Source organism: Biomphalaria glabrata, chromosome 18, assembly GCF_947242115.1.
Source record: "Biomphalaria glabrata chromosome 18, xgBioGlab47.1, whole genome shotgun sequence".
NCBI lineage: Eukaryota > Metazoa > Mollusca > Gastropoda > Planorbidae > Biomphalaria > Biomphalaria glabrata.
This window is the reverse complement of record NC_074728.1, coordinates 13771245-13781954: the sequence shown is the minus strand read 5'-3', so window position 1 is coordinate 13781954 and position 10710 is coordinate 13771245. Positions and strand designations below refer to the sequence as shown.

At 37.8% G+C, this 10710-nt stretch overlaps 1 long non-coding RNA gene across 1 annotated transcript; it reads left to right on the top strand.

Moving 5' to 3' along the window:
* Nucleotides 1-396: 396 nt before the first annotated feature.
* LOC129923935 (uncharacterized) lies at nt 397-9381 on the top strand. Its single transcript, XR_008775891.1, has 3 exons — nt 397-770; nt 6587-6667; nt 8946-9381. It is a non-coding gene; the product is annotated as an uncharacterized LOC129923935 (long non-coding RNA).
* The last annotated feature ends 1329 nt before the right edge of the window (nt 9382-10710 follow it).

The window sequence follows — 10710 nt, the reverse complement described above, 5'->3', positions numbered from 1 at the left end:
TCGACGCGGCGGTCGTAATTGGAATTCGACTCCTAGACCATACTACTCTTCATATCAAGAAGTTATTCTTTGCGTTTGAATATTTAATGTGTACAGTTTATTATAGTTTTAAACTTTACAAAAAGATGCTAGCTAAAAGTCTTTATTTTAATAATATTTTATTACGAAATGCTAATTGTTCCCATATTTTTGCTGAGCATGCCGAGTTTTTCGTTGTCCCTGTGGGTTAAAACGAATTAAATTTTAATTGATCTATTTAACATTTGGCACGAAGGTAACATATAGTCATTATGTCATTTAAAACTGTTCGTACATTACTTAATAGAAAATCTGTTTAAAAAGAATATTTGCGTTTATTCAAAGGTATTGGCTAGGTACAATACTTTAATTCATATGTAAATACATTTTTTAAACTTTCATTCCTATTACAGGCAGTTATGGAAATTTCCGTAGGACAAATATAAATTAGTCTAGCTATCAATCTGGGTCCATATGGCAACCCCACCTGTCGGCTAGGATGGCACCTGCTTAGGATGGAATTTAGAGGCCGACCTCGAGGGAAGGGTAGTGGGCTGTCTTACCAGAACCGAATGTGTATGTGTGTTTGGGGGAATGACCTACTTGTGCGGGATAGAAAGCCGCCAATCTCGCACGTATATGAGGCACACACTGGCTTAGATGCCCTTTAGAATGTCCACTAGCGAGAGGAAAATTAGTGCGATGAATTGTATATACTTCTATTGTCAATATTTAAAGCATTCTAAAACAAGGTAAGAAATTCATGTACTCATTAAAAGTAAAGCTCCCTATTTCAAACCTTGCGATATATAGGGCAGATGTGTAAAGGTCATCTGTTTCTTTGACCAACGGTAAACGAGGGTGTCATGTGGCAGGCACAACGACCATCCGCCTTTACTTTTCCTCAACTAATGTTAGGTACCCATTAGAGCTGGGTGGACTCAGAAACGCCATAAAAATCCCAAATTTAAAATTCCAGTCTTCATCGAGATTAGAGCCAGGACCAGAGGTTCGTTAGCACCGAAATAGACTTTAGGACAATAACGGACTTTGCATGTTCTATGATTGAACAACAATATTCCTTCTTTATGTTCAGATAATCTATTAAAATTTAACATTTATATTGTTTATTTTTAATTTAAAAGTAAAAAAAAAATGCACAGGGATTGAGCCTAGACATTGATGTTATTAGCGCGATGTCAGTTTTTTTTTTTTATTTCAATGCGCGTAACGCACAAAATTTCGATTAATATTTTTGGACAATGACGAAACTATGAGTTATTAGGAGGAAGCGAAAAAAAAAAGGATGTTGATAATAGAATGGATGTGAGGGGGAGGAGGTGCAATAAATGCTACTCCCACCTTTGTTAAAGATTTGAAAAAATGTGTATTATAATTTTTATAGGTATACTATTTTCTAATCTTTTCGTATTCTTATATTTCTCGACATCCCCCCCCCCCCCGGGGGCCACTAAGTCTTAAAGGAAAAACAATTAGATTAAAACCAAACACTTTGGCTCAATGTAAAATAAGGAAAACAGATCTGCGTTATTTTGTGAGATTAGAAGGGGCAGAGGGGGGGGGGTAGTCCAATTTAGGACGTCGTCATGGTCTATGTATTTATTTCATGTCAGAGATCTTGGAGACACTTCCAACCATGTCCTGATAAGATGCTGTCTTTAAGAAGGCTAAGAAGCGTAACTCTGGTGTAATCACTGTAAATTTTTTTTTATTTATTATTATTAAAATTTTCTCCCAGGATACTATTTTCTAATTTGTTAGTATTCTTATATTTCTCCCTCCTCCCAGCCCCCCCCAACCGGGCCACTAAGTGTATGTCAACCTTATCAAGCATTATCTGTAAGTGGAACTTTTTTTTTTTTGGTTATGAAATAAACTTAGCGCTTGTAAAGCCAGCCCAACATGTGAAAGATTTTAAAAGAAAATGGCGTTGTTGACAATAGATATATTTCCTTGTGCATTTTTCACGAGTAAATATTTTATTATTATGTAAGATATTTCTTTTATGATAATCTTTTTTTAAATAACTAAAACTTTATAGTAGAAACAATCAGATTAAAACCCAACACTTTGGCTTAATGTAATATGGATTTGTGTGATTATATGTTTTAATATATATATATATATATATATATATATATATATATATATATATATATATATATATATATATATATATATATATATATATATATATATATATATATATATATATATATATCATTCATTGGCCTCATTCAGTCGTAGAACGACTATGGTTCATCTCAGAGCACACTTCCTCATGTGGCTGTGGAACCCTATTTTGGAGAGACACTCCCGTTCACAGATAGCGCAGGTTAAGGTGGCTTTTACTTCGGTGGTAGAGAAGCTGGCCGTTTTTCGGATTGTACGTTTTTCTTCCTGAGCTGAGACCCATGTACTTTCACTGTCCATAGCTTTCTTGGTCACTGTCTCTCTCCATCTGTAGCTGTCTAGAGCTATGTCTTCCCAACTGTCAGTATTGATGTTCACTGATTTGAGGTCACGTTTTATTACATCTATGTAACGGAGGTGGGGGCGACCAGTTTTTCTTGTGCCAGTCGCGAGTTGACCATAGAGGATGACTTTTGGGATGCGCTTGTCCTCCATCCGGCGAACATGTCCAAGCCAGCGCAAGCGGCGTTGTCTGAGAGCTGTAAAGATGCTGGGAATACCTGATCGCGCAAGGATCTCAGTATTGCACACTTTTCCTTTCAAGATCCTACGGAGACATCTCAAATGGAATGAGTTCAGTTTTCTCTCTTGCTTTGCGTAGGTGGTCCATGATTCACTGCCATACAGCAGTGTACTCATAACGCATGCATTTTGGTCACCGTAGTTAGCTTATGGTTTTCCCAAACTCTTGGCCTGAGTCTAGCGAAGGTCGAGGCAGCCTTCCCTATGCGTTTTTTTTATCTCCTCTTCTAGAGACAGGTCATCTGTAGTTGTGGATCCCAGATAGCAGAATTCGTTTACTGCGTCCAGCTTGTTATCGTCAATGAGGATGGAGGGTAGTGCTGTAGCAGGTGGTCCCATAACATTTGTTTTCTTCGTGCTAATAATCAAGCAATATTCTTTACAGGCCTGAGAGAAGCGGGACATTAGTGACTGAAGTTCCTCTTGGGTGTGTGCCACTACCGCTGCGTCATCCGCGAATAGCATATCTCTTACGAGGGTGGCTCTGATTTTAGTTTTGGCCCTCAGTCTGGCAATATTTAGGAGTTTGCTATCAAATCTGGAATGGAGATAGATGCCTTCAGTGGATTTGTCAAACGCGTTGTGGATTAGCAGTGAAAATAGTATTCCAAAGAGGGTTGGGGCCAGGACACATCCTTGTTTAACTCCGCTGTTTATACTGAAACTTTCAGAGCTGGCACCGTTGAATTGCACTGTACCCATCATATTTTGGTGGAAAGATATGATTACATTTAGTAGCTTGGGTGGACAGCCTATTATCTGTAAAATTTTAAAGAGGCCATCTCTGCTTACTAGATCGAAGGCCTTTGTCAGGTCAATAAACGCAATGTACAAAGGCATCCTTTGTTCTCTGAACTTTTCCTGGAGTTGGCGGATGGAGAAAATCATGTCAATCGTGGATCTCAAGAAGCGAAAGCCACATTGTGATTCTGGATAGACCCGATCAGCGAGTTTTTGTAGCCTGGGAAGTATCACTCGAGCAAAGACTTTGCCTACAATACTTGGAGGGAGATTCCCCTGTAATTGTTGCAGTCGCTTCTGTCACCTTTGTTCTTATACAGTGTAATGATTTTAGCATCCCGCAGGTCTTGTGGCACAGCACCTTCTTGCCAACATTTACAAAGCAGTTCGTGTAGAGGTTGGATTAGAGTAGTTTTGCATTGTTTTAGAAGATCTGGGGGGATACCATCGCATCCGGGTGCTTTGCGGGCAGCAATGTTGTCTATGGCTTTGTTGAGCTCTGAAAAGGTGGGTGTTTCAACTAGCTCGTTCATTGTAGGTTATTGTATGATGGCCTTAAGGGCTGAGTCAGAGACTGAGCTTGTTGTGGCGTAGAGCTCAGACTAATGTTCAACCCACCTGTGCATTTGTTGGCACTTGTCTGTGATAATTTCCCCAGTGGTTGATTTAAGAGGTGCTGTCTTGTTTTGAAAGGGTCCGAGAGCATTTTTGATTCCTTCTTACATCCCTCTTATGTTGCCCACTTGGGCTGCAAGCTGAATATTCTCACTGAGCTCTACCCAGTATTCATTGGCACAGATCCTTGCTGTCCTCTGTGCATTGGCTCTAGCTTCTTTCAGACTTAACAGGTTGTGTTGAGCAGGTTTTGCCTTGTAAGTAGCGAGTGCATCTCTCTTTGCTCTGATGACAGGTGCTAAAATAGCTGCTTAAGAGTCGAACCAATCATTTTGTTTTGTAATTTTTATTCCAAAGATTTTTAGGGAAGTCTTTTGTATGGTGGACTTTAGGTGTTCCCATTTTTCTTTTGCTGTATTTCCAGAGATATTTTTATACTCGCGTTCAAAAGATTCCGCTAACTGTATCTGGAGATCAGGGTGACACATCTTGCTTACATCTGATTGGGGTCTTCCAATCTGCTTGGTATGGTGGATTTTTGGGGGGAGAAGATTGATCTTACAACATACCAAGGAGTGATCTGTGTTGCAGTCTGCACTGTGATAGGACCTGTTAAGCTTGACAAATTTTAAGCACTTTTGTCTTACCATGATTAGGTCTAGTTGGTGCCATACTGCACCATACACCACCAACTTAAAGAACTAGACAACTCCGGGCTCCAAAGTAACGTAACACTTAAATAGTTGAATAAATAACAGCCAATATGGTACAATTGGCAACACGTACACTGTACAAATATCTCTCTGATAACACCGTACCGCCGTATCAATTCTTGCACTGGCCTCTCCGTCTCGTTCCGGGCTTGCACTGGGTTCAACAGTTCAGGACTGATTCACACACTAGGCTTGTTGTGTCGGACTCGATCGCAGACCAAGATCAAGACGCCAGTCGTCTCAACTGTACCTGACAGTACTCCGCACTGAGCCGTCGTAATGCTCCGTACAGAATCACACCGTTGAACTGTGCTGTAGTCGACCGTGTTCTGAACCCCTGTCGTGAACCGTCTTGACTGCGACACCTCCGCTCTTTATATAGGGTCCCTAATGGTCTTCTAGAAACGGACAGAACGTCGCTCGACCATTCTGTGTGGTCAGATGACTACATTCCTCGTGACACTCCTGAGCTCTGTTCACGACGCCGATCCTTCCCGAACCGTCATGTTAACACTCGTCTCGGCTGACCATCATAACTCGTTACGGTTGATCGCTCGTCTAGCGCAGGGCTGGGACGATTTGTGTCGGCTGACTACACACATACCACTACCCCCATCTGTGCCACCAACAGGTTTATAACAATATATATATATATATATATATATATATATATATATATATATATATATATATATATATATATATATATATATATTGTTATAACCCTATTCGCGAAGCAAAAGGGATAACTGGTGTGATCAGCAGACATTTGTAACACAGGCCAGTAATACAGTTTATCGTGCTATATTGAAAGGCAAGGAAAAGTGCTGGCATGAACTTTGCACGTGAATAGCGCCCGTGTTATGGTCATCTGATCATAATCCTGTGCAGACCAGAGACACAGTGTGTAGGAAAGCAGTTCAAGACCGGAGAGCGATGAGACCGGGACTGTTAGTCAACCATGAAGTTGGTCCTGGTGCAGTCCTCCAGTGAAACGTACGAGTCCAGGAAGAGACAGTAGAGTAATGAGTTTATTACAGTGTTATACGGTCTAACGTTGTAACAGTTGATTGTGTTGCCAATTGTGTCGTATTGGCTGTTTGATTTGACCATTATTAAAGTACCAGATTATTTTGGAGCCTTGTTGTCATTGTGTTGTGTTTAGCAGTGTTTACAGAAGGCCTGGATAGGAGAGAGAATCGTAATATATATATATATATATATATATATATATATATATATATATATATATATATATATATATATATATATATTGTTGTAACGTTGTAACCCTATTGGCGACGCGATAGGGTTAATTGTGTGATCAACTGACTTATGTGACACAGGCCAGAAAGACAGTTTAGTGCGCTATGTCGAAGGGCAAGGAGTACTGGTATGAACGTTGCACGTGAATATGACCCGTGTAATGGTCATCTGAACATAAGCCTGCGTGGACCAGAGACACAGTGTGTCTCAGGCAGTACAGTTCAAGACCATTATTAAAGTACCAGATTATTTGGAGCTTTTGTTTTCAGGTTCTTGTGTTGATGTGTTGTGTGTTTAGCAGTGTTTACAGAAGGCCTGATTAGGAGAGAGAATCGTAACAATATGTACACATATGTGTATTTTATATATATCTAGATCTATCTAGATCTATATCTATCTATCTATCTAAATATATATATATATATATATAAAATAATATATATATATATATATAAAATAATATATATATATATATATATATAAATTTATTTCTACAGAGAAAATTTGATTTCTGAAAAGTGAAGAAATGGCAATGATTATAAGGGACCAGTTTCAATGTTTATTCAACATTATTCTAGGTAAAAGTAATATGTTGGTAAGAGAATAGAGAGACAACGCATCGATAAGTTTTACTCACGTTATGTTCTTGTTTTGATATAAAAAAAATAATATCGCAATCAAATCAAAGATATAGTCCTAGATCTTTAATCTTTAAAGTGATGAGCTGTTTTACAATGAATGCATCAAAAATGACAATCCCGCACATCGCACAAAGTTTAGTCAGACTTATAAATTCCTTCGTAAACATCAGAGTTTAAATGAACGTCTAAGCGTAAAAACATTTGCGTTCTGTTTCTAATAGGATTTGGAACCTAAAAAATATCTGCTTCTCAAACAATCATTCATCTTCGCGATGATTCAAATGTCACTACATGACTATAATTCTTTTACCTCAAAACAACTTGTAGATTTAATGCATTATATGCATGGGCGTAGTAAGGATTTATTTTCGGGAAGGAGGCTTTGGGGATCCACCCCCGCCAAATCCCCCCCCCGCCATATATATATATAGGGTGCGTCAAAAATATGAATTCACACTTTGAACTGTCATAGACAATTGATTTCCCGTTCTACAAGGTTAAATGTCTGTGAGAAAGTAATGTCATGTTTCTTCAACAAGTTGCAGCAGTGGCAAGGAAGTAACTGCAGCATGGCAGACGTGCGTTTGAGTTTTGGAGAGGGAAAACAATTAATTAAGTGGTACTGGAAGTATGAGAATGTAGCTGCGGTTCGAAGACAGTGGAGACCTGAGCTTGCTGACTCCATATTCCCTGCCATTCGTGCATTACACGGTAATGATGAGTTTTATTTCCAACAAGATCCCCCCCCCCCCGCCGCACTATCATAGGGACGTACGAGACTACCTGGATCACAATGTGCCTGGACGAAGGGGACCAATCGAGTTTCTTGCACGTTCTCCAGACCTCACGCCGCTGGATTTCTTCGCATGGGGCACAGTTCAAAATGAGGCGTAAAAACGTAAACCACGTCACCTGGACACACTGTGGAGTGAGGTTCAGGGGAGCAGAAATCTCAGTGGACACTTTGGTACGATGTACGGAATCAGAGTTGACTCGTAATCATCCTGAAGGCCACCAATTTGAACATTACTCGCATTAATCACATTTAGTTTTTTCATTGGACATTAAGCTTACCTTGTCCAGAAATTTAGCATTGTAGAACGGGAAATAAATTGTCTAAGACAGTTTCAAGTGTGTATACATTTTTTGACGCGCCCTATATATATATATATATATATATATGTGTGTGTGTGGGTGTGTTTGTGTGTGTGTGTGTGTGTGTGTGTGTGTGTGTGTGTGTACATAATTAATCTTTATTACATTCTGACCCTTCATTCTTTCGGAAGACGTTTATTGTACCCTACAATAGACTCTTCCTGGAGTTAGTGGAAAAATTTTAGACACCCCGCCCTTGCCAGCAAGTGTTCTGGGGGAGCACTGTTTCGGGTTTGGAGCTATGCTCTTGTAATTTGGAAATTATCATTTGCAATTTTTTTGCTTTATAAAAGAGGAGTTTTAACTGCAAACCCCCAGTTAGGTGGTTTCAAACTCAAAACCCAATTTACTGCACTGGGGCAAGTGATGGTTTAATATTAAAATCTCACCTAAAATAAAAAATAAAAGCGAAAAATAAATCAGTTACTAAATTCCGACCCCCTCCCTGTCTACGCTCATGATATATCTATATTCTTGTTTCGAGAGACGATCTTTTCCCTTTGTAACTTCTCGTGTGACTAAAGAGCCCAATCCATAATACTTTGGCTTAGTTGATTTTCACTTTAAAAAAATTGCCCGCATTTCAACAACCCCCGCTTGACCAATGTAGTCTAATATATAGTTGAATTAAAATAGCCAGCATTAAGTCACCCTCCCAAAGAAACTCACTTCCGTTCTCTGAATTTTATATCAATTTTCGCTCCCCTTCTCTTTTCGCTAGCGCTAATCACTCCCCCCCCCCCTTTTTCAAAACACTTGAATTTCGGTGACCGGTCATTTCATCCCCGGGGATATAAAGACCAGGGATGAAGTAACCGGGGATGGTATCTGTTACATTTAATATCATCGCCCGATTTGCAAAGCTACCCCTCTCAAACAAACATCTATTGCCACTGAAATGCTGCGCCTTAGAAAATAGTCCTACATACAATAGGTGTAAGAGCAGAGATATTTCGATTCGATTCTCTTTTTAATATTATCAATTAAACTTGAAACTAATATGTAATTCTTACTTGAATCATAAGTCAATTTGTTTATACGACATTTTAATTCTTTTCAGAACTTCCAAGTTGCCCCACATGTCACCAAAGAGATGCTGCTTGCTTAGTGAACAGACCTTGTCTTCACATCACTTACTGTGTCTCATGCTGCAATGGGAACACAAAATGCAAGATTTGTCTCAAAGAAGCAAAATTTCAAACATTATTTGATTTGTTGCATCAGGAAACATCTGGACAGGAAGACGTCGTTCTCAATGTTTAATATACATACAATACATACATACATACATACATACATACATACATACATACATACATACATACATACATACATACATACATACATACATACATACATACATACATACATACATACATACATACATACATACATATGTACATACTTACATACATATGTACATACTTACATACATATGTACATACTTACATACATATGTACATAAACATAGAGTACAACTTCATAAATGTGTATATATATATATTTATATTTGTATACAATTATTACCGACAAAGTACGAAATTCAGTTTTCTATAGACTAGTTTTCTATAGACAAGTTGTGAAATGTTGATTTAATCGTAAAATAAATATTTTCATTTAATGATTGAAGTATGTTATTTGTCACGGATGAATGTGTGTATGTATGTATAATTTATTTTTACAATCTGCGCGAATGACCGGAAGTGTGTTGGTTGTTAGACAGAGACCAGCGTGTGTGATATGCAGTATAGCTGATTAAAGTTTATGTGTTTGATCTAGTGGTTTCATTGTTTTATTTCGTTAACTAGAACTGAACCAGGGACACCTAGACGTATCGAGACCTAAGGTAGATTCTATCGAGTTATTATTATAAATATAATAGGAAATCTGTGACATTATTAATAATTTAAGTTTCTTTGAATTGTATGTCTATTGCCAGTAATCTGAGCGATTCTATTGTGGTTTAAAAATGATCAATTCAATTTCGACTGTTTAGTTTTATTTGCTGTTTACAACCTTATTCTGTTAAGTTATTTGAAAATACAGAAGATGTTTGATATTGTCTTGTATGTAAGATGGAACTAAATTATAATATGCAACCAAATTCATGTACGAATTTCGAAAGGGATTTTTGTTTTCATATTTTTACCGACAATACTTTAAATTTTATGGTTGGCATCTCTTTCGTAGTTAACAAGTGTCCTCTTGATTTTCACCGTCGCGTCATCCCAGGCATTACCCTCCACGAACTCAAAAATATATATTCTTTAAAGTATGCATATTAGATATATACTCAAATATAGCATGCTTTGAGAAATAAGATAGGTGGAGCTTTATTAAAGATTTTTTTTTTTTAAGTCTAAGGGCTTCAACAAAAATCCTGTCCCAGGGCCTCCACATCCGGCCCAGACTAGTACTTCTATAATCATGTAATTTGACTATGATCGTCTGCAAAAAAAAAAATACATCTTATGTCTAATATCGGTGTTGGCTAACAAGGCCAAAAATCATTTAAAAAATTAAAAATACATTAGTTAGAAAGTAATGAACTGATACAGAAGCAGTCGTATTTAGTAAATGAATGTAAAAAGAAACATATAAAAAGGGGGGGGGGCGGGCAAATGTTGATTTACATCTCTATGTATAAAAAAAACATTAAAGTTTTTTTTTCCCGTGTGGATGGATGCTGTTTGGCACTTAAAAAAAAACACAATTGTCTGTCAGTGGACAAAGTGTTTCTGTCGCTGTATTTTTGTATAGCAGGAAAATTAGTGCTAATCTCTTGTTGCTTACTATTGAAGATTTTCAAGTATTATAAGATAAAG